We start from the raw sequence: 25,209 nt of genomic DNA on the forward strand, positions 1-25,209 counted from the left end.
CCCGAAAATGACTGAACTGCAGCAAATGGAGAGCGGATTCGACAGAACGAATCGGATCAGCGGCACTGACACGTACGACAGGGCGGTCAGAGATGGTCACAGGTTTGTCAGGTAAAACTGACGGCACGAAAGGAGAGCGAGAATTCCAACAAAGGAAGATTTCACACACAATAAGCTGCATAACATTTAAATGGACAGTGTAATGATTCAAACATGCACCCAGACTGGCCCAGTAATGCATACCACTTCCATGAGGCACGTGGAGGTCCTTCAATGCTCTTCAGAAATGAGATCCATACTGCACACAAACACACGTTGGTATGTATTTAAATGGGGACCGTCCATTCATTTCTATGGGAAAAACCCTAATCCCAATCAGCACACCCTTAACCCCTACCCAGCCCTAACCTTAACCATAACCAACCCAAATACAAGACGTTTGGTATTTTTACTCTTTTGATTGCATTCACAGATTTTTATAAAACTGAGGTTATCCAAATGGGGACCTCAAATGATGTCCCCAAAAGTAGGAAAATTTTGGGGACAGTTTGGTCCTCAAATGTGATCTGCACACACACACACACACACACACACACACACACGGCTTATACGATCATGAACAAGAGAACTGGCACAAACATTAACGTGCCGACCAAAGAGCACAGCATTCCAAAAGCATGTACAAGTACCAGGCTGAAGCCGACCAGCTAAACCTGCCATCTAAATTACCACCATCTTGACCTGTCTTCCCCTCGAAACGGGAGCCTATACCAAACCCGCACCTATTTCTAGGGATTTTCACTCCAGTACGATTGTTTTCTGCCTGTGTGATACGTAACATTACAAAAAGCCAAAACGCTGACTGCATCGCAGACTGCCGTGACAGTAACACTGGGAGAGATAGCGGGATAATTAGGTGTCCTTTGCCCTAAATAATGCGGCCTCTTCAAATACACTCTCTGATAACGCCTAGCGGCATACAAACTGCATGTACGGCACAGCTAAATTAATATTTTTCTATCTTACTATCAGTTTAGCAAATTCAATACACGTAGAAAAAAAGACTGCACTGACAGTATAGTCTGCAAACCACACGACGGGATCAGAAGTGGGAACAGGCAGAACCTGGAGGCTCCCAGGAAGCCGGCGGAGAAACGCAGCCAGGGAGGCGAGGAGGAAACGGGGCCCATCAGGAGAGGAGATCCACGGAACCACGGAACCAAGGGCCACACCGGATGATCACTCTGGGTCACCCGCACTCTGTACTAAAACACTTCTTGTTGGAGTGGGCGGCCATGGGTGATAGAGTACCCAACACACCACAAATGAGAGATGGAATTTGCTGGTGCATTCTGCCAGGCCTATAGCCACCAGGGAACAGGAGGAGCAGCGCATGCGGCCGTCACGCGTGGCCAGCGCTGTACGTACACGTGAGCGTTCGCGCTCATCTCCGAAACCTGGACATCGTCTGATGGGGTACAAGTAAAAAAAAACGTGCTTCCCTTCCGATGGAAAGAAACGGCTTTTAGATGAACTGGGACCGTTGCGGTGGGAATCAAGGCAGCCGCTTAGGCTGCATCACACGGGCGGCACATGATCACGGCCTGGTTTTGCCCGATGACAATGTTCCAGAGTGCTGCCCGTGAAACGACTGACCCTCGTTTTTCGGTAAGCTGCCAGAAATCACCGCCTTAACGAGGCCGTTAGCGATGCAGCCGTTCTTACCTCAAGCTGCCCCTCACCCAGAGCAACAAGCCAAGCTGAAGGAAGTTCCTGCTCCGGTCATATGGAAGCGGCCCGACCCAGAGACGAGCGCTGGCCGTCTGCGTCCTGCTGCAGAGCGGAGTGACCAGCTTGGGGTGGAGGGTGTCCCATCCCCATGTCACTCCTCTTCCTACCCCTCCCTCACTGTAAAAGCCCGACAGCAACTGGCCCTCATTCATCAAAGTCTGGGGGGGGGGGGGGTGTTGACCAGGAGTGTGGGGGAGGGCCCCCCCATCTCGCATGTGCGCACATTCCCTACTCGCGTTATAAAACGGGTGCAGCTGCCAGGACACCTTTTGTCGTTCCACCCCCCCACAAAGCCAGAGGGACACACACAGCCGTGCTTGCATACCTTCCCGCCCCCCCCCCCCCAAACGCTTACCATCACTTTAATGTCAAAGGCTCCTAAACCCAAATCCAGCACATAGTTACAGAGCCGCCCCCCCACCATCAATGTTGGAGGCTCTTAAGCCCAAACCAACTGAGCACAGATACAGTCACAGAGGCCCCCCCTCGCTGCTGCTATTCAGGCTCTGACGACTTCCTGGGAACGCTCCCTCCACACTGCACATGCTCAATAGGCGACACATGCATCGACGGGCCGGACAGCAATGCACAGAACCCGGAGGAAGGACCTTGGCCCAGCTTGCCGCATGGGACCCGGCGCCACGCCGTGGGACGGCTGGGGGTCGCAGTGCAAGGCGCTGGCAAAGCTGCCGGCTTCCTGGGCTCCTAACCGGGTGAGGGATACTCAGCAAGGATTTTCCCGAGATGCTCGTCATGACTGGGGGCACGGCGCCCAATCTGCTCTAGCTGGGCCGCCACGTTCGCCGCCCCCCCCGGCCCGCGTCCATTTGGCTGGCAGCCCGACGGTAGCCAGGTTCTGTGTGACCAGGCTCTGCTGCTCCCCATCACAGTGCACCTCCAGGGCCAGGCTGTGTCAGGAACATACTCGCTCCACCTATTGATTCCCCACTCAGACAGACCCCCCTCCCATCGTTTTGCCCCCCCCCCCCCATCAGACGACGGTGTTTAATGAAAAACAAATGACTCAGTATTAATGAGCCTGTGAACGTCAGGAGCACTGGGCTCTCTCTCTGTACTCGACGCCCCCCAAAAATCATTAAAGAGGTACAGTTAGGGATTATCTTTGTCCTTTTAGCCTGAAGTGCAACTCATTTGCAGGCAAAATGCAAACAAAAAAAAAACACGAGGTAAAAAACATTGTTTGTAAGGCAGCAAAAACCCAGAACCGTTTGTCTGAATCTTCGGGCTCCTAATGTACAAATAAAAAAAACCTTCACCTTAATTTATCAACTTATGACCTGATAAGGAAGTTATTTCCAGAAAATTCTATCACTGCAGCATACCCTAAGGGTAACAGCTCATAGATTACCCAGCCTCATCACCGCCACTCTTCAAGAGCTCCATTACCGATCTGCATGCCTGTGGGCTGCTGGTCAAGTCTAATTCTATGAGCCTGAGGCCTACAATGAACCGACCCAATGCAGGACACTGTCTCCTATAAAATACCTTTTTTTTTAGTATATCATAGATGCACTAGAATGGAACATTGTACATAAAAGAGAGAAAAGCTTGTAAAGCTTAAAATGACGGTCAGGGAGACCTGAATAGGTCCGGACCGAGGCCCGTCCTCACCAGGCGGTCAGCTCCTTCACAGGAAACTCCGTCCTCCTACAACTGAGGGATCTCAGAGGAGCAGGAATGACGAATCGATACGTCCAGACGGGCGGCCGCCGCGGGGTTCGGCCCGGACTGAGAATGGATACCGACAAGCCTCACGTTTCCTCAAAGCACCTGCGATGGCTTCAGTGACCTCTGCAACTTCAGTAGTGAAACAAAAGCTTCCTGCCCCCACACACACAAACACAAAGAGTCTCACTCACTGTCTCACTGACTCATGCACACACACAGAGTCGTGTAATCATATCTTTTAGGGGACGCTCATTCATTTCTACAGGAAAAATGCTAACGCTAACTATGACAACCTTAACCCCTACCCAGCCCTAACCATAACCATAAGTAACCAAGCAAAATACAAGAGTTTTTGCATTTTTAGTTTTTCATTGCAGTCACAGATTTTTATAAAATATAGTTTTCCCTTATGGGTCCCCATAAGGTAAAAAGAAATGGGTATTCATCACGTTGTGGGGACATTTGGTCCCACAAGGTAAGGTATACCTGGACCACACACACAGACACACACACACACCGCGGTAAGAGCGGCACAGCGCAAGGCTCAGAAGCGGCGCCGTTAGCCGGCAAGACAATCGTGTGCCGCCTGGCATCCAACCGCCACACAGAAGGAGATGGAGACACGCGGAGACCTTCCACCCCCCTTTTTCACAGCATTCGCTCAAAAACAGCTGACGCTCTGCGGACCCGACAGCTGACGAGCTACAGGTGGAGGGACGAAGGGGGGCCTTGCCTCAGGTCCCACCCAGCCCTACCGAACCCTACCCCACAGTTCCCACCTCCCGCTCGCCCCCACCTGCGGGCTCCGCTGTGAAAACACCCCTCACTGGCATCTGCTATTTTCAATTCCCTTTCTCAGTCTTTCCCTCATTCTGGGCTGGAAAACTCCTTTAACAGCCCAAGGCTGCCAGCAAAGCCCTGGGTGTCTGAAACCCGCGTGGCGGCTCTGGGTGCCGCTCCCCCCCCACGAAAAAACAAGCCCCGCTTTTGTTTTCTACCGAATTGTGGTCGGGGCCAGATGGAAAATGGTGGAAATCAATGGGTCGCCGCTTCTGGTGGAAAGATCTCGGACGGAGACAAAGACATTTCCAACAAATAAAACTAAACATGGACAACGGGACCCTCAGCCGACACACAAAAGTCACCATCAGCAAGCGAGGGGGGCTGCCAAGAGGACCTGATTGCACGCAGGGAGCCGCCACGAGCCAGACCTGCAGATAAAGGCTGTGCGATCAGCCAGCATTTTGACCTCACATGGATTGGAATGTGATGGTGGGTCACGTGACCCGGTGCAGCGAATCAGGAAGCAGCAGTCGCCTCTTGGTTCAGTGCGAGACCCCACCCCCTATCCTTCTGGGTAGACATTCGGGAAGAAGGAGATGCTCCACACAGCAGCCTGTGGCCTCTCAGGAAACTACAGCGGACGCCATCTCCATACATCAACGGCACCATGACATGTCTTCCTGGCACAGATGGGGGGGTAGCATAGAGCAGGGGGAGGGCTTGAAAGAAAGAAATGAGGAAGATTCAGGCAGGGGATGCGCGGGAAGCCTGTGGCTTTGTGGGGGGGTGGGATGGGTCAGGGGTCATACTGGTGTTGGGGCTGTAGTTCTTCACCAAGCAAACCACTTCCTTGCAGCAGGCAGCAAAGAAAAGGGAAACGAAAGTGCTGGCTGAGACGAGGGACACGGACTCCACGCTCCGGGAAACACGTGTCCTTTTGCAGAGCTGCGGGGGCGGGAAGGGGGCACATTACGGGGGGGGGGGGCAATTTCAATCACTGTCAGCACTATACCCTCAACGCAAGAAGCTGCTCAGGCCATCACTGCTGACAGGGTAATTCTTCACATTTTTAAAGAGGCCTCGTAGTTCCCAGAACAACAACAGAAGATGTGGCCTATAGCAGGCGCTGCTCACACTGGAGCTGCCAGCGAATAAATACCCCATGAACAGAGCGATAAGTAACATACCAGCGAAGATCTTGCGCTAAAAGCCGCATCAGTGCCATTACAAAACGATACGTCAACTGAAAAGTACAAAAGGCGCCACAACAAAACACAGGAGATGAAATGATAGATATGAGAAAAAGCAGCTCGTGACACTGAGGACGCTCCGAATTCAAAGGAACAGACCGTTTGTTAACAAGTCGGCCTGGTGTTGAAGGCTGAGGGAGGTGCATTCTGGACCGATTGAGGTAAAGCTGGAATTACGGCAACCCTGTTAGGGGGCTTTGCTGATGAACGTTCTCAGGATTGGCTCTGGCTCATATTCCCCGTCCGTCCTGTTGCCCGCCACAGGCAGGACAGGAACGGATACGGGGGGTAGGGCATTAGCGCTAATAACCATTAGCACAGTATAAACGGGGAAGGACCATCACCCACAGGAGCCACACAAGGTGGGGGGTGTGTGTGGGGGGGGTGACTTTCTCCTTTGATCTGGACCACCACTGAACATGGGGGCTGGGGCGCGTGATCACATACGTGGGTGGCGGTCGTAAACGGTCATCGGGGAGGGGGTTCAGAAGTTGGGGTGGGGGGGGGGGGGCATGCTGACAGATGGACTGCAACGGGTGCGTAGTACAGTGGGATTGTTAGAAGGTAAGGAGAGGAGGTGGGAGGGGCAGAGGTGACTGTGACTGGGATGGCGATAGAGAGGTCTGAAGGGCGGCGATAGCACAAGACAGCGAAGAGCTAAAGACAGCCGACATGGAGACAAGGGGCGGGGCCAAGCGGGCAGCAAGGAGGACAAAGAGGCGAATTGTAAGAAGCTCCGAAAGGCCCACGGCCCAAAGGTGAAGGTGGAGCTACGTGTGAGCAGCCATCCATCACAGTCACCAAGCGGGGGTCCCTGCAGAATCAAACGGGCTCCTTCACCATCTCTGCATCTGCTCCATCGCTCACCCCCATCGCTTTACTGCCTCAGCCAAAACCAGTAAACACATAAATAAAATATTTTTTTTATAGTGCGCACAGAGGCATACAGTCACAGCCAGATGAACTTAACCTCAGTGGAGAGAGTTATGCAGAAGTAGGACAGGGTGACTTTTAAAAGGCTCGAGGGGAAAAGGCGTACAGTCATGTTGTGTTATAGCTCCTAGCAGAACAAGTGGCATGTTAGCGATCGGACTCCGCGGCTGTTTTTACCGAAGCAGAAGGGTAACGGCAAAGTATTCATCAGGGAGATGATTAGCAAACGCATCAGTATTGTGATAAACGGATATATTCGACAAACTGCAGGAAAATTATCTCAGCGTCTGCTTACAGGAGCCGGTCTCCCATCAGCCAGTGACAGAAGCATGAAATAAAATATATATATTTTTTTAAATCACAGAAGAGGCAGGAACAGTGGTACGTGGGACAGGACGCGGGCCGCGGTCTGAAAATAGCAGAGCGTAGCCGCCAGAGCCGTGATTAGCTCTGCGTGGTTCTGCTTTCCGAGTGGCCGCTGGACCTCACGGCCACGTGGACGGCAGCTGAGCCGAGCTGAGCAGGTGTCGTGGGCCAGAGAGCAGCGAGGACAGGTGCGGAGGCAGCGGGTCATGTTCAGAGGCCCCGCGGCGAGCCCAGGGAGCATATGGGGGTGGGGGGTGGCCTTTCAGACGGACACAGCACTCCCCCACGCCAGGAATCCACCTCCTTCCAGCGCCATTCCAAAGAACCAGCTTTAGGTCCTGGACGGGCCCAGGTGTGAGCAAAAGCATTGACTAGCAATTCATCTGCAGCTATAAGCCACAGAACGATAATATCCATATAAATCTGAATTTGGACTAATCTATACGCTACAAAATGCCTGGAAACACACAGGCTATGCTGCAGCGGACGGCTGTACTCTCTACACGCCAGAGCAGTCTTCTTTGGTTTCATTACCGATGTCACAGCAGTTTCACAAACAGACGCGCAGATTATTCCACAGACTGATCGAGCTGGATGATTAAAAAAGCGCTTTGCACAGATAAAGATTAAACAAAACCCTGGAGAAATAAAAAAAAATGTAATAATAATAAAAAAAAAGGTCCTGAAAAAGTTACACGGCCCCATCATAAGAGCAGAGCTTCAAATTTTAAAAGAAAGGGCGAGAGGCGGCCATCGCGCATTAACTCGCGGCCTGCCGCAGTAACTCCAGCTGCACGCGGTCTGAGTGCGAACGCTTCTGTCCGGCTGCGGCAGGAACTGCTATCAGCCTGTTTACAATTAGGCATCGATGCACAAAGGAACAGCTGTTCCACACGGGTAATACATGTACATGGCGTGAACCCGAAAAAAGGGGGGAGCGTAACATTTGCCAGAATCACAGCTCCTGCGGGAACAGCTGGGCTCCATGAGAGCGAGGGCCTGGCATTCTGAGTCACAAAACTTCTGCCTGACAAATTCTCAAACCCTCCCAATGAAATACACAGAGCCAACGGGACACGGTCACGTAAAACAAAACACGCACGTCTGTCTCCGTCCTGCGTCTTTAAGACAGAGTTAAAATAAACATCGGCAAGCAAAACAAAAATTGAAATAATAGTCTACTTCAGTTTCATTTGCTTGGCTATGCCGACATCATGCACCTCACTTATAGGTTGAGAGCTTGAACGGTGCCCTCCAATCCAAATAAAGAAAGATTTCTACGAAAGAGGGAGCAAAAACATTTAAATCGAGATAAAGCCTGTGGCCCGAACCGCCCTAAACAAACGTAACAGGATACGGAGTCACAGAAGAGCTGAAATCCCAGGCATTAAAAGCAGCCAGATGAAGAGAGCTTCGATACACTCCCACACTCGCATGCAATAACTCTGGCTATAAATAGCCTCCGTTCACTATTCACAATTTTCATTTATTTGTTTTGTTTTCGAACTTCCCCCCCTAGGCGGCCCTCTGTTCCATTTCCGTTAACAAGATGGATATTTTAAGACCCCCCTCTCCCCCCCCCTCGCTCTCATCAGAGGCAAGCTGGATAAATTTAGTGCACTGATCCATGTATTTTTAGGCAAAAGCACCAGGCGGCACATGAAGGAGCTCAGATTGTCTGAGTGAGTGTTTCCTTCCCTCCGGTCGCTGGCGGTTGCCACGGACGCGGGCCGAGGTTTCCGCAGGGTGGGCGGCTGGTCATCGTTTAGACGGAGAAACTGACACCAAATCACCGGGGCCCAGGGAATGACGGTTCCACCCCCCCTCCCCCCACGCGCCGGGCCTGGTCAACGGAGCGCTCTTTTCAGACAGGGTGTCGTTTGTTTTTTCATGCAGAGAGAAATTCGCGGTTAGTTTTTAGGACGAAAGTGGCATAAAGCAGTAGCTGGGTCAGCACCCCAGTGTACACAGTGGCCGTCGCCCGGCGACCCCGAGTTTGCTGTGCCAGACAGAGGGAGACGTTCAGGCGTGGCTCGCGTACCGGCTCCTGCCTTAGGCTCTCCTTTGATCGCCACTCTGTTCAGTGTCCAGTTTCTGTTCTCAATCTCCAGCCTCTCATTTCTTCCTAAACACAAACACATCCTCTGAGATCATCTTAAGATTCCTCTTTCCCCGCAGTATAAATTACACAGAATATGTATTAACATTAATTTATCTTCTCTTCTCTAGAACATACTGGAAACAGAGAGACTCCCCAGGTTACAATGGTTCGTATTACGACATTTTGACTTTGCGATGGGTAAATGTGATTCACTTTCAGTACGTTATTCAATAAATTACCCGAGATATTCAACATTTTATTATGTGATAAGCTTTGCGTTAATGATTTTGCCCAACTGTATGCTGTGTGTTCTAAGCATGTTTAAGCTAGGCTAGGCTATGTTTGTTGGGTTAGGTGTACTGTATTAAAATAGATTTTCGCCTTACGATGGAGTTACGTTCCGATAAATCGTAAACGGGGTCATGTCCGACAGGGTCTGTAAGAGCAGCACATGGCATGACGGTAAAACACCAGTTTGCAAGCGGCAGGATTATTCACAGGGAGGGTACCTGTAATTAATCCGGAGAGCTTGGATTAACATCCAAACCGATAAACTATGCAGGGCTATAATCACGGAGTGTCTGTTTCATATAGAAAAATGATGATACAACGATATCAGTATGAAACAAGATGCCAAAGAAATAAGACAATAAATACATCAGCACAATGACATCCAAGCACTTTTGCAGGGTTCAGTTTTTCCCGTATTTTCTTTCACGGCTCGATGTACCAGATAAACAGGCTCGCGGTTTCCGGAGGTGACGACACACATGCAAAACCTCTGAACAAACCTGCCACACATTAACAAACGTGACCATGGTCATGGCGCAGGTCAGAACCTGGCTGAATGAGCCCTTTCTCATGTAGGCCAGATCTCCAGCTTTTCTGGATGCCTCACAGTTCTTTCTAAACACCAGCCCGGGTCACTTCCTCTCCAGATACCGGAGATGCAAAACATCAGTTCTTTTGTGGAGTCCAGGTTGCGAACATCTTCACGGTTCAAGAGTTCAAGCCTGGTCTACAGCCATGGAGACAAACCAACCAGAGTGTGAAAACAGCAAAGAGCAGAGGAGGAACGCAGACATTCAGCCGTAACGCATGAGCTGGTCACGTGGGCTGGGGCCTGAGCTCCCCTGGTGTCACCCGCCCCGCTCCTGACTCACTGGCCACGCCACCTGCCCCACCCTGCAGCCAGCACATGCTGGAAAGGGCTCCTTTGAGAGCAGCGGAGGGGGGGAGGATGTGGGATTCTCGAAGACGTGCAGCCACATCATCATCAATTTCCACATCATCCGCTCCTCACTGAGAGGTGCTTGGTCATCTGGGAGAACGCAAGGCTGAGCTGGGCCAACACTCCCCGCTTCGTTTACTATGTAATTAGGTTTTCTGACCTTTTAATGAATTAATCATTGGCAAGCGCCGTGTGGGGGACCCTGGTGGCGGGAAAACAGGACTGTGTGATGTTGCTCGGCAGCGGATTTGACTGGCAGCAGACGAGAATCGCAGACAGACCTTCCCATAGTGGGGGAAAAAATGGCCATTTGATCTGAACGGGCTATATCCGGAGTGTAATGAGGTGTCTGAGGAATACCGTCAGCACAGCAAGGTGACAAACATACCACTTTAAGCAGACCAGAGATAACATACCCAGAACTGCATGGAATATTCTACCAGCATGCTAGAAACTGTTCGCTTTATTATTGCTGATCCTGATGCTTTTTGTCTGAAGGAACTTCTTGAAAAAAAATGTCTGACTACATTTGTATACACGTACAGAGAGTCTCTGCGGCGCGCGCGGATACGTGTGCAGGGAGTCTCTGCGGCGCGCGCGCGCGGATACGTGTGCAGGGAGTCTCTGCGGCGCGCGCGCGCGGATACGTGTGCAGGGAGTCTCTGCGGCGCGCGCGCGCGGATACGTGTGCAGGGAGTCTCTGCGGCGCGCGCGCGCGGATACGTGTGCAGGGAGTCTCTGCGGCGCGCGCGCGCGGATACGTGTGCAGGGAGTCTCTGCGGCGCGCGCGCGCGGATACGTGTGCAGGGAGTCTCTGCGGCGCGCGCGCGCGGATACGTGTGCAGGGAGTCTCTGCGGCGCGGATACACGTGCAGAGAGTCTCTGCGGCGCGGATACACGTGCAGAGAGTCTCTGCGGCGCGGATACACGTGCAGAGAGTCTCTGCGGCGCGGATTCATGTGCAGAGAGTCTCTGCGGCATATGCTGGACGCATGTCTGACACAAAAAAAGGGGGAACAAGCAGATGTTGAAAAGGACAAAATGATTCAGGAACAAAAACTGCAACGAAAGGCCTCTTTTGACCACTGCTGGCACCACTAACCAGTTACAGCCTCATTATTTGTAAAAATAAAGTCCAAAATGGGCCCTGGGCTGTAACCAGATTACCCAACCCTGGGTGCACAAGAGTCCTCCACCGTGCCCAAAATCCGACAGCTTCAAGATTCCCAGTCCGAGTTTGTCCCTATCAGCCCAGATAGCTCTAGATGGGCGTATAGAGGAAGAGAAGCACTGAATCAGATAAAGACAAAAAGAGCCGAGTGCTGCAGCACTTCTTTCTGGCCTGGTGATTATTTGCATCACACCTCAAAACGGCCAGCTTATCGTACGTCAGCGTCACGCTGCTTTGGAGACGCTCGAGAGGCTGGCCGGGCCGCACGCCCTTCTGCGTGGGCCCAGGGGACGAAAATGGGCTCCACATTCGCCCCGAAGTAGTTTCTCTCTCAGTATTTGGAGCAGAAATCAGGCAGAACCCAGACTGGGGATGAGGGGGATTTGTTTTGCTTTGGTCCTTTTGCTGAACGAAGTAAAAATCCAGCATTGTTATTCGATAATGTTTAATAATAAAACACGCTCACATAAGAGTGAAAATAAAACATTTTCTAAACTAAAGTGCTGCTTTATTGCAGCTGTGATATCTCAATAAAAAGCTAGGTCTCCGTTTGTTTCCAAGCCCCAAAAGATTGCTAGAATAAATATTCAGAGCCACTACAGAGATGGAGGATGACGTCCAAAACAAACAAGAGTCCACAGGGAAAACCCCTTCGCGATAATAAAAATACACAGTATTTAGGCATTTGATATACTGATTTTTGTAGTATGTATAAGTAAAGACACATTCATTTTTATTGGTACAAATGCTAATTTGTTTCAGGTCTGACAGGGCTGTCAGCTACACAGCTACAGCAAAAAGGTTGGGGTGTAGCTAATATCCAGAGCTATGGGGCTCTGCAGCCAGCTGTACCAATACAAGAGCTTGTCTGACTTACAGTTGTCTGACTTGCAGAATTTTTCACCACGGAAAACCAAGAGCCCCATGCATTGCGCTGCACTTGACCAACAAAGGGTACAGCTGTGCAGCGAGTATCCTGTAACATGAGGGGAGGAGGGAAAAATGACTTAACCTCACTGGGGAATACTGCTGTCCAGGGTCAGGAGAGGTCAGGACAGTGTGTGCGCGCACACACGCACACACACACACACACACACACACACCGAAGAGGGTGCAGTTGGGACGGTGTTAAGTGTAACGGGCAGAGTTCTGCAAGGCGTCAGCAGCAGAACAAGGACTCAGTGAGCACAGTATTATGGGAGACAAGGGAAACAATGAGAGATCATTTGCCCTTTGTCCTAATTCCTAGATCACAGGCTCATATTACCATCAAATCTCCCCCCCCCCCCCCCCCCCCCCCGATGATATCTCGCCTCAGTACTGCACCATAGCACGGCATCTCTCGTGCTTAATGACCCTCTGGCTGCACTCGCCCTTCACCAGGAAGCCTGAACAGAGTCGGGGGTGGTGGGGGGGGGGGGGGGGCGGTGGTAGGAGGGGGGGCGTCTTGTTTCCTGTTACAGCAGGGTTTGACGCTCGATGGTTTATCGTGTGGAGGCTTTGGGGGGGAAGGGGTGGTGGGGGCTGGGGGCGTACTGGCTGTGGCGTGAGCCATGTGCTGACCATGGAAAGTCCCGCTTGTTGGGGTCTGATCCTGAGAGGGCAGACTGCAGAGAGGAAACCATTTTCTACAGTCCTAAAAAAAAAACCGATGGAGGCGGCATCCATGAAAGAGGCAGACAGGCAGCTGACTTTCCTGTAGCCTACAGCCGAGGGGGTGTGAGCAAAGTCAACTAGAGACTCCCGCTACCATCGGTATTCTACCCGAAAACGAGCCAGCGGACAGCCTTGAACTTCAGCTCAAATAACCGGTAAGATTCTCTGCGTGAATCATCTGATTTCATCTGTTATTCAATTAGCTTTATCCTCAGGAAAAAAAAAAGGAAGGAAATTTCCAGAACATGAACTTCTTCATTAAAATCATGAAGATAGAGTCACCTAGTGCCAGTCCTGCGATGGTACTGGAGGTCTCAGCACAGCCCCTAAGCTCTAAGAGCAGATTGGGGGACCCTCCCACCCCCCCAATGTACCAGCAGCAGAGCACAGAAGCACCATCTCCTGTGTCACGTCTCAATAAATAATAAAACCCATCCCGGCCTGAAGTTACGTCAGGAGGGAGAAGATTCTCCAAGCACAGCTTTCCTCTTGTCAGGCGAGTGGCTGGTTAACTGCCAGTGGTAGTGAACGTGAGATCTGAGAAGAAGAATGAAGCGACAGAGGCGTACTAATCCCGGTGTTTGCCTGGGTCGCGCTGCGGCGTGCCGTTCGAGCATTCTGTGTATCCCGACGCCTTAAACGGCCGGCAGCATAACAGATGCGATTACCGATAAACCGACAGAAGGCAGAGAACTGGCCAAAGGCGGATTCCTCAACCTGGAGGCTGCCAGTTCACATCCCAGGCGGGAATCTGCCGGGGTAGTTTTACCTCGATCCCCCCGCACCCCCCCCCAAACACACACACAAAAATATCCTTTTGTATCAACAGATAAGGCAAGAAGCTGCGAGCCATGCACATAGATTTGGATACAACTGTCCTGTCAACAAGTAAAACGACACCAACAGACAGAGGGGTGGACCCAATTAAATCGATTCCAGCTAGTACAAGTCAGGTAGGCTGTTTCAGAAGTTATGCTCTAGTTTCCCCCCCCCCCACCCCCCGTTATTTCCAGAGAGGTGCCAGCATAAGGATTTGGCCCCCGGTGATGCAGACGCAGCGTGAGGGCTTCCTGCAGAGCATCGGGGTTCCCTGCCACCTGTCCAGGCCGGCCCCACTTGCCGCTCTGACGTGCTCGCTCCCAGGACATCATGCTAGTCCTGCCAGCCTCACTCCTCCATCTCCCTCCCTCTTATACAATCCCCCCCCCCCCCCCCCAAATGCTACTTTCGCTCCTTATCAGTCATATTCCCCTAGTGGTTACAGAGATGGTCTTGGCTTCTCCAAGAGGCACAGTAGGTTTCCCTTTACAGGCCCGGTTAAAATTACCTAGTAAACTGGCCTCTATTTTTCAGTATGGAAAAGCCTCACGTTTTAACAATGATGATTTAATATTTTTTGAATTTTTGTCTAGACCCATGCCGCTGTGGCCCTTCGAATCCCATTCAGCTCGAAAGAGAGCGCCAGGCCTCATGCAAATCATTATTCTTCGTTTTTTTTTTTTTTTCTCCCTTCCCCTCATTTGCTCTCACCCATTTTAGGTGACGGCAACGTCCCATCTGGTGCGGCAACGGTTACTGAACAGACATATTGAAGATAAGTGTTAGCAGGGGCCGCGTTCTGATCCGTGATGAGTGACGCGCGACGTTGGAATATCAAAGGTCACGGCGGCCCTCGCGCAGCACCGGTGTGCTCAGCTCCCACGAGAACGTGCGTCCAGATGGAGCCAGCAGCGGCCGCGCAAAAAGGCTCCGCGTGTCCCACTGATGTCAAAACATGCCGTAGCAAAAGGTGTTTTAATGAAAGTAGGCAACATACCTTTAGGTTTCTATGTTTATTTTTTGACAAATTGCAACTGTATCAGTTGTTGTGCCTCGCAAACCCGCACATCCACAACGGCTAATTGCTCTCTCCCGGAGCTGGCTCAGTTATGCTCTTTTACCCTTCAACAGATTCCTGCATTGTGCTTCTCCCTCTGCTTCCCGAGCTCTATGGCCGTCCAATCAAAACCGCAAGACCAACTTGACATTGACGTCTGCCCATTTAACATGGGACATGTAATTTAGAAAAGTCAATTTGGAATGATATGGAGAACGTCACAAAGCAACCGCTTCGATTCCTGAACGGTATCCCCGAAACAACTGATCAGATTTATTAAATATTTATATGATTGACTTGATTTGATATGTTTAACACCATAATCTAAACGGTTTTCGTGCAAAATGAAATTTCCTGACATCACTGACACCAGAAACAGATGCGACGTAAATAACATAAAAGTCCATTTCTGTAAACTATTTACTGTACTTCACCCTTCATCCCAAGCGTCTGCAAATTTTACAGTGAAAAATTCAGCTCGTAAAAACAAAGGCGACTAGATTTCAAACACAAAAAGTAAAACACACGACTGACTCCACATTACATTACAATAGACAGATATCTACAACCGTCAACTAAACTGAATGGAAGAAAAAAAAATCTGTGTTTTCCCCGCGATCAGACGTGCGCCTTAAATCGGAGGCTTTTACTCATCCACACCAAGGGCAAGAAGAACGACGGTATAACATCAGGCCAATAATAAAGTTAAAGACAGTACAACATGTACCATACTGAAATGGAATCTATAATGACAGACGATGAAGTTAATTATCATTTACTCTATCTATTCTATTGTCTCACTAATACTAAAATCTGAGAAATGCTTCGTTATAATAATAATAACAACAACAACAACAATAATAATGTTATTATTCACTGTTATATTGTCGGTAGTATTTTTACCGGCTGTTATTGTTGATATTATTATTATTACTCATTCTTGTTGTTGTTGACGATGATGATGACGAAGATAATAAAACGTGCCAATAACAGTGTAGAGCACAGCTTCCGCGTAAATGCAGAGCGAGCCAAGGTGCCCGTCGCCGATCTGCCGCTGACAGCTCCTCCGACGGCTCGGCGCGCACCTCCGCCAAGCGCAAAAGGCAAATTCATACTCCAAAACATCGACATGGAGGGGGGCAAAAAACGCGTAACCTATACCTAACCCCGATCCACCAACATTTCACAGTCAGGAAGGCGACACCCATTACCCTCAACTCTTCCGTCAAATACGGTCTCGCCGTTAACTACACGGGGAGAAAAACACGCGAGTGGCCGAGGAACTGCGCACTTTATCGAAACGTTCGCGTCCGGCTGTGCCACATCGTGTTTGGATATAGGAACTCCTTGTGTCACGGAACCGAAGAGGCATTTTTAAAATGACAAAAAAAAACAACTGGCATGCAGTCGACAAAAACCAAAAAGAAAATATATCGCTTCACTTACCCAGAAACGGTGTGCCCACATCTGGAACATATAAAATGTAATTATTTAATTTAAAAACATATAAAAGTTGACGTTGACAAAAATGTTCGTCCTCGGCGTTTAATAGAAAAACAATTCTCGCCCCTTTCCGCTTAATGTAAAAGGTAACTAGTTCAGTCAAACGATACAATGTAGAAGTGAAGCGCAATCTACCATGATCGGAACGCTGGGAAGATTGATGAAATGGTAGCCAATAAAAAGCAAGTGCTTCTTTCACTTACCCAATGAGAGAGCTAGTAGGTGAAAACGAATGCGTAGGAGGAGAAGGAGGGGCGTGCGTGTTTTGGGGGGGAGGGGGTAATAATGATCATGCTTGCCTGGTGTGCTTGTATCCCTCCGCCTTGTCAGTCAGCGAGGCTTGGGGTTCACTCCGCATTATAGGCTTACATTGTAATGTGTCTCGTCGACGACTGTAATTGTAATGACTGATATATATTTTTTTTTCATCCGATTGGCCCTGGTTTATTGATACCTGTACTGGTTTTAGTGTGAATAAAAACTATTAAAACCTGAGAAATGTAGTAAAAAATGTCACAATTTGTGTAGTTTTAATGTTCCTAAATCTTTTGCTAGGCTAAATTAAATATGAATAATAATTACAATTTTAAAGAGTGACATTATAAAATAAAGGAAACATAAAGGAACATTCTATTGGACTACTGAACCTAGGAGTGGGAGAAGCAGTAAATTGAGTTAGGCCTATTCTACGCTTAGAATGTGTTATGTATTGAATAACCATGTTCAAAAATCTGCATTAAAATACAAGATGTTCATGAACAATCCAGCCAAACTACCTTAATGGAAACTATTATCTCACCTGGAGAGGGAAAGACAACAGCAGGTGTGGTCTGGAGTGTCTGCTGTTTTCTAACATTGATGAGGAGCTACGTTAGCAATGTGCAGATGGTCCTCGCCATCAGCAGAGACAAAATAGTATCTTCCTCCAGTAAGATCCAGTAATTCGTTTTTGTTCTGCCTAGAGGAAGTTTTTGCTCATATTTTTCCACACAATACATGCCACACTACTAACTTCCTTTTCCTGTCAAATAAAAATTTTAATTTTTTTTAAACCTCCCCCCACTTCATCTCGGAAAGTTATACAGGTCAGTTCTGGGTTTGGGATTTTTGGGACATGCAAAAACTCTGCGGCCACTTTATTAAACACTTTTTATTTTTCTTATGTTATGATGGCTAGATATAAGCGCATCCTAGAGACTGCTCTGCACATTTCATTCTGTAAGAAATGTGCATTCTATTCTATTCTATTCTATTCTATTCTATTCTATTCTATTCTATTCTAAAATACAAAGTAGTAGATATGATCTCCAAAACCACCTTAACGGTATGTGTTGTGTGCACAGAGAAGCCATTCTGCACACCACTGTTGTTCTGAGCTGATATTTTTGCAATGGGCCTTCCTGTCAGCTTTAACGAGTCTCACAATTCCTTTCTGACCTCGCTAATTGCAAAGATGAACCTCTTGATCATGTCTGCACGCTGTTCGTATTCAGCTGTAATAACGTAATTTTCCACTTGTAGGCGCAAGCTCTGTATGTTACCGACCGTTTGTACCTAATGAAGTGGCTACAAGATATTAAAGTTAATATTGGAACTGCTATAGTTAATTATACTAGCTACCCACACATTTTATATGTAAAATAATAACGTAATGCTATAACTCCTTACAGTTATTTATTATCTGACCCAAACAGGTTAAGATTACCCAGTTAGTTCAATTTAGATGACAAATGAACATCTCAGATGAGCAAAGGAAGTGTAATTATTAGATTGTAGTGGAAGAAGAAATATTAATACATTGTACTGTGCCACTGTGAAACCACGGCTGACACATCCAAATAATTACTTCAATTACACCGTAAATACTCTGTTTATGAAGTACAGGATCTAGATACTACTTCACTATGACAATCATTTCAGGTGTTAAAATGTCTAAGTGAGAATCTTTGTGTCCTTCAACAGGTCATGTTATATGGTCTTCATGGAAGATACATAGAAAAGAATAAGTGAGTAACCTCCGTATCGTGCATTTCGGACGGTCATTACTGTAATACTGCATGATGTTATACTAACTGTACTAACTGCCGTGAAACATTGAGTGTGGACTTAAGGGGTAGTAATGGTAGCACGTAGCCAAAGACTAACGCCTGTTTCTTAAGAACATGACGGGGGCTACTTTCACACCCCGACATTACTTAGAAGTTCATGGGCATTGCTCCCTATGCCAGTGGTCTTGCAAACGGACAAGAGCAGGTGCAGAGCAGCTGTGCTGCATAGCCTTGTAAAATCCCCATTCGGCTGTCACTGATACACTGTGTGCGCCACCTTCCTGAGATCGCTGCATACTGTACACATAGCCGCCCTCATAAACAATGCGCCGCATCGTTATACTTGCTCCTAGATTATGGCGCGTTTCCTTTTCGCCAAACTGACACCATCGATATTACGCACAATGAAATGTGTCAACACCCGGCATAAAGATGAGTTATGATAAATACGATAGTGTGCAATAGGAATGAATTACAAGAAATACCCTTTAAGTCAAAAGGAGTCAAGTAGTTTTAGGGGAAGTTCGATCATAGTTGCAAAAAAACGTATACTGCAACTATACAACGATGTATTCGTTTCTCAAGGACGTACAGCCAGTGCAGAATATTTCCATTGAAACAGTGAAACGAACAGTTGGATATTTAGGGGTCAAACGTAAGTTTTCTGAAGTTTTCCGAGGACTATTTAGTCTCATCAGAATCATTTTGTTCTTTATGTAGTACAGATGACTACCTGCCTGCGTGCTACAACCGTACAGTAAAACACGCCGCTGCATTAACAGCGGCGGAAGGATACAGCAGGGTGCTGCGAGAAAGGAAGTATCGCGGGAGACTGATATAGATATTCCACTAACTGTTGTATGTGACTCCCCGTCTCCTTCCGTCTTAAGCTCGTCGATATTAAATACTTCTGTGAACTAATCAGACGAATACATAGTTTTCGAAACACACACCAAATAAATAAGCACCATTCGAAGTTAAAAAAGGAATTTACCATTCAGCTTTTATGGTAAATATATTTTGATGAAGTGTAGAGAAAATAAATTAAAGGTTTAAAGCGGCACTGTTTTAAACTCTGTTTACTTTAATGGATACGGATTTATTGGAATGCTGTAGGAGTTACGTGGGCACGGGGGCACTTCGCCTTGCTAAAATAAAGCAGTATTGGTGTTGTGTTTCTCCTTAGCGCTTGACGTATGGCACAACTGCGTCAGGATCTGAGGAACAACGCTGGCCGGAATTTAAAGGGATACGACGATTTATATATTGTTAAAAGTGTGTCATTGTTGTTTTTTTACTGTGTGAATTTAATGTTTCCCATAAATAATTGTCACCTATATGCTGGCAGATAAATTTTAGCATAATTTACATGCAACTTCCTTTGTACGTAACTTTCGTATTTGAAAGAAAATTATATAAATGGTATTGCCATCAGTCCATTTCAAATTTACATGTAGCTAAAAAAATTATGAAAATGAAAAAAAATTACTTGCTAAATATGAGACTATCACATTAAACAATTCGGCAATGCAACGGGAATCCATTATGCTCAAGCACTGCAGTGCTTTACAATATGTCACAATACACTCCTACACATAAATTCACAAATCAGATGATACATTGCTGACTGTGCTTAATAAAGGCTTTTTATTACAGAGTTATTTTTGGTGTATTCATATTTACTCGCATTTCTTGACACCATCCCACTACAGTCAGTAGTGATTTAATAATAGGAGATGTTCTAAAAGAGCAGAATAATCACAGGCAGAGCAGAATAATCAGTGAAACAGCCAAGAGGAGAATCATTTTGTTTTCCATACAAGGAGCTTATATCCATGTAGAAGGCCAGAACTGGATGAAGATATGTATCCCAGCATCATGTAACATTACAGACATTTTCGTGAGCTGTTTGGACGGTGCAGTTAATTGCATGAAGGAAGAAAATTAATCTCTCGCACAAGCAGCGGTTCTGGTTTCCTTTCATCCTTCCCTCACGGAAATCTTTGCTTTAGGTGGTGGGGACTGTGCAGCCTCTGTGATTCACGACTGATAATTGCCACAGCTGCAATCCTGAATACCTTGCAGAAACCGTTACACTGGATTAGATATTGGATTGACAGACACCCTTTTGTTGTAAACTTTCGCTAACTAATCTGTCACACGGCTATAATTTCTGGCAGGTATGATGTTTTGGCCAGTCTCTCTTGTTTGGCTGCTAGCCAGTTTCAGCTGTCGCGGCCGTGATCCGTTGTGTCACACGTCTGAATTGCCTCATTACTGTCTGGGTGCTCAAGGGCAGCAGGTAGTCTAAGCGATTAAAGAAGAACACCGGATGATAGGCGTTTCTGCTCCTAAGAACACCTATGCTGTTGTACCCTTGGGCCAGCTGCATTACCTCAGTAAACCTAGAGAGCAGGATAAATGTATAAAGCGTAAGCTAAGTAAGAATCTGCCAGACAGCAACATAGTGTAATATTCCTACGGCCTGCAGCAATGTTGTTTCACATCACCAGGGATAAAGGTTTGAATCCTGTCTCTGCTTCATTTGTAGTGCAGTGCAGTGTATCCATGTTTGCTCTCTGCTGTGATGGGTTGGTATCCCATCCCAGAATATCCCTGTCTGTTGCTTCATGCTGACTGGATAGACTCCAGGTGACCCTGTCCGGGAAAAGCAGTTGGATGATAGATGGATGGATATGGATGGATATGGTCTGGGGGGTGTATTTGTGTGTAAGTTCAAAAGGTTTTGAAAAATCCACGTGCTTCCCTCGTTTATGATAATTGAAGAAAATAGAGAGATCGGCTGGCATTTACCCAGCCTTAGGTGCGTCAGGCTCATGATTGGGTGGGCCAAGTTTGTGATTGGTCAGGCCAAGCTCGTGATTGAGTGGGCCTAGAGAGCAGGATAAATGTATAAAGCGTAAGCTAGGTAAGAATCTGCCAGACAGCAACATAGTGTAATATTCCTACGGCCTGCAGCAATGTTGTTTCACATCACCAGGGATAAAGGTTTGAATCCTGTCTCTGCTTCATTTGTAGTGCAGTGCAGTGTATCCATGTTTGCTCTCTGCTGTGATGGGTTGGTATCCCATCCCAGAATATCCCTGTCTGTTGCTTCATGCTGACTGGATAGACTCCAGGTGACCCTGTCCGGGAAAAGCAGTTGGATGATAGATGGATGGATATTTTATGCATTTGCGGCACTGTGGTTGCCCGCTTGCCTTTTAATTGGATCTGGCTCCAGCTCTATGACCCTCGGAAGGTCTGGGGGGTGTATTTGTGTGTAAGTTCAAAAGGTTTTGAAAAATCCACGTGCTTCCCTCGTTTATGATAATTGAAGAAAATAGAGAGATCGGCTGGCATTTACCCAGCCTTAGGTGCGTCAGGCTCATGATTGGGTGGGCCAAGTTTGTGATTGGTCAGGCCAAGCTCGTGATTGAGTGGGCCAAGTTTGTGATTGGCCAGGCAAAGCTCGTGGAGCTGGGCCTGGTTTTAATAATCTTTAAAATCATACTTTATCGTTAGCAAGAATGTTGAGGCTTTTTTTCTCCCCCATTTCGACAGAGTCTCTTGAGGTACAGGCAGGGAGGCCTAATCGCTGATTGTTCCCAAGAAAAGGCACCTCTTGGCTCTTCTGCTCAGTTTTATGTGTTTGCGTGGGACTGTTTGCAACCATAACACCCAGCGATGCTGAGAGTGCGATGCCACACATAGCATTTGTGTGTTAAATGTATACCTTTAACTCCTTCATGCAACAAGACATACTGCCCCACCGATGTCCACCTGAATGCGTCCGTGTTGTATTTATTATTTCCTATATTTTAAGTAATTGAGTGGGGTAACACTCTACATTCCTTTTTAATTAGTCATCTTTCTAAGCTTGCTAATGAAATAAAACCCCCCAGATTCATTTTAAAATCATGCAGAGGGTCCAACCTGTATGAAAGCGGGCAGCGGCGCGAATCTTATAGCAGCGTAACAAAGTGTCGTGTCTCCACCTGTATAGATTTGCTGAACGAGCTGAATTCAAGAGCTGATGTCCCTAATGAGTCCCCCCAAGCTCTTTTTTTAGGCTAAAATCCAACCCGGCTCAAAGCAGCCCAGACTGCGCGATAAAATCGGTGTTGTGTAACAAGGTTGCTCCTTTTTAATGATGTTGGGTTAAGCTCCTTGCTTGTGTGCGCACACGCGCGCTGAAATGACAGCTGCGAGATCAGCCGCTTTGACTGGGTGACCTGTGATGTAACCTGTCGTCCTTAGTATACAGGATTCATTCTTCTCTGACCGCTAGTTACTTTTGCTGCTCAATGTTTTCGCATGTTTTCCAGTGTACCAGTGTAAACTGCTATCCATTTGTGCTGATCTGGGGTGCATCCCACACAAGGCCAATCAAATGCATCCCTGGGGAGCATCGTGACTGTATAATGCATAGGGTTTCATACTGAATCAGTTTCACTTGTGATCAGGGTTCGAGTCTCTGGTCTGGTTCTTTGCGTGCGGAGTCTCGTCATGCCATCCGGTAGGTTCTCCGGTTTCCCCATGCTGTCCAAAAAACATGCTGAGGTGAGCTGGAGTTGCCAAAACAGCCCGTAGGTGTGAACAGTGTGTCTCCTCAGCTAAAATAGATGGTCTCCATGTGGATAAAGCTAACTTTGAAATCATGAGAGTGAATCGTAAGAATTACGCACTTTGAAAGTCCCTGAACCGCAAATTGTCTTTATAACAAATATCAGTTACACTGGAAAAGTTTATTCCTGTCTTCTTTTGTTTCCTCTTGGCCTCCTCATCCAATCACGTATACTTCCTCCATCTCCATCACCCCTCACACCCCCCCCCCAAACCACTCGCATCCTCGTCCAGCAGATATATGTGTGAGTGTCGATCCCTTTCTTCACAGTGACCCTCTGCTCCCAAGTTCTGTGGCATCCCGCCTGCTGCCTAGCAACGTTCCGGCACCATGGTAACAGAACCAACAAATCCACCCCCACAAGCAGCCCCCCCCCTCCCACCACCTCCCAAGCTCACACCTCCACTACCCGCGCCCCCACAATCAGCACCTGTGCTAAAGAACAAAAACATCAAAGTGTGGCAATCAGGGGGAGAGCCGGCATCCAGGCAGTGTGGCACGCACAGTGGGAGGCAAATGTTAAAGCCATCACCATAAAATGTGCACTTAAGTTCTGAGCCACAGTCCCAGACGAAGCACGTCAAACTGCAGCCCTTTGACTTTAGCCGGTAATGGTTGGCATTTAGACACAGCATCCCGGTGTTCTGACTAGCGTCTGAACGCACGCCCTGACATAGAGCGCTCCCGCCACAAGCTGGCGCTAGAAGCACGTGATCCTGTTTGCCAGTCTGCATTTGCATTTTTCTTCCCGATACGTTTGGGAAACCGGGTCCGCTATATAATAGGACATCGGAATGGTCAAACCATATCTCTTCATGTAAGAGTTCACGTAAGTGCCGTCCCAGGTGGGACTTCAAGGTACAAGCAAGATATTACAGTCATGATATTACATTCTCAAAACCTAACCATGTCATTTTGAGAAACATGTTTTTTTTAAATGCTCTTTTCAAGTATATACATTCGATAAAAAGACGCTGTACAGCTATAAATGATGACGTAGTATTGATGCGAGACTACGTATAACTTTCAGAATTTTCTCTCTGTTTATGCTATACATATTTCATCGCGTATGTACAACATATGATACTTGCGCTCCAAGTTGACGTCATATTCAATGACGAAGAATTCCTGAATTAAATTATTGCCTGTGTGTAAAGGTATCTTTTTTGTATGATACTGAACTTTATTTCAGCCTCTCAAGTGGAAATTACCCGGATCACCACAAGGTATTTGAATAAATAGCCACCGTGCTGGTTATTATCATTATAGGCGACCACGTAACTCACGCATACTGTTCATGTGCGGGGTAATATGCATCAGTTAAACGCCTGTACTAATAAATAACTCTTAGCAGCGCACAAAAAAAATATTTGAAACTGACCTGGCGTTACACTGACGTAAAACGTATTTTAACAGACTGAATTGCCAGAAGCGTGGCTGGGAAAAAGAGACAGAGGTAAAATGCAATTTGTACTGAACAGAACAGCCACAAGGTGTCAGCACATTCTCATAAATGTTGTCTTCACCTCTCGGAATAGATTTGGTGTTTTATAAAAATGCTTAATAATGTTTTTGGGTGATCTTGTATATTATTATTATTAGTATTATTATTAGTAGTAGTATTATTATTATTGTTATAATTATTATTTTATGCGTAATTACCCTATTTAAAATAAAATGTCTGATATATTAAAGCGACTTATTCGTTGGCCTATTACAAACGCTAATACCAAATGCTATTTCCCTTTCTTGCAATTGAGCTTAACTCTGCTGTAACACTGAATAATCAGTACTTACATGAAGACCTAAGAGTTTGATGTGTAAAGTTATCGTGCCAGTCCAGCATTTCGCTGGTGCGCCTTCTCAAAGAAGCGTAAAGCGAACCTCTTTTTAAAAAGCATAAACTTTTGATTTTCATTTTCGGTGATGCTGCAAACCAATATGCAGTTTCCATTTCACTGTTAATTCTTTTTATAGGATTTATTAGTCAGGGGAAAAAGCAGATTGAAAAGCAATCGCAGTAGAGTAAAATCTTGATAAGCTGGGCCCTTAGGTTCTAATTAAACTAAAGGACGGTCTAAAGTGCGTTCTATGTGGTATAGTGTGGTGTAAGCTAAATAATTAGCATGTTCTCAGCCCAGAATTGCCTAAACCAAGCCGGAATTCCTCTAATCGGTTAACTAC

At 47.3% G+C, this 25,209-nt stretch overlaps 1 pseudogene; it reads right to left on the reverse strand.

The window, feature by feature from the left end:
* LOC125718789 (myocyte-specific enhancer factor 2D homolog) overlaps positions 1-16,516 on the reverse strand; it is a 45,544-nt pseudogene extending 29,028 nt beyond the window's left edge.
* Between the last annotated feature and the right edge of the window lie 8,693 nt (positions 16,517-25,209).

This window comes from Brienomyrus brachyistius, chromosome 23 (genome assembly GCF_023856365.1).
Source record: "Brienomyrus brachyistius isolate T26 chromosome 23, BBRACH_0.4, whole genome shotgun sequence".
NCBI lineage: Eukaryota > Metazoa > Chordata > Actinopteri > Osteoglossiformes > Mormyridae > Brienomyrus > Brienomyrus brachyistius.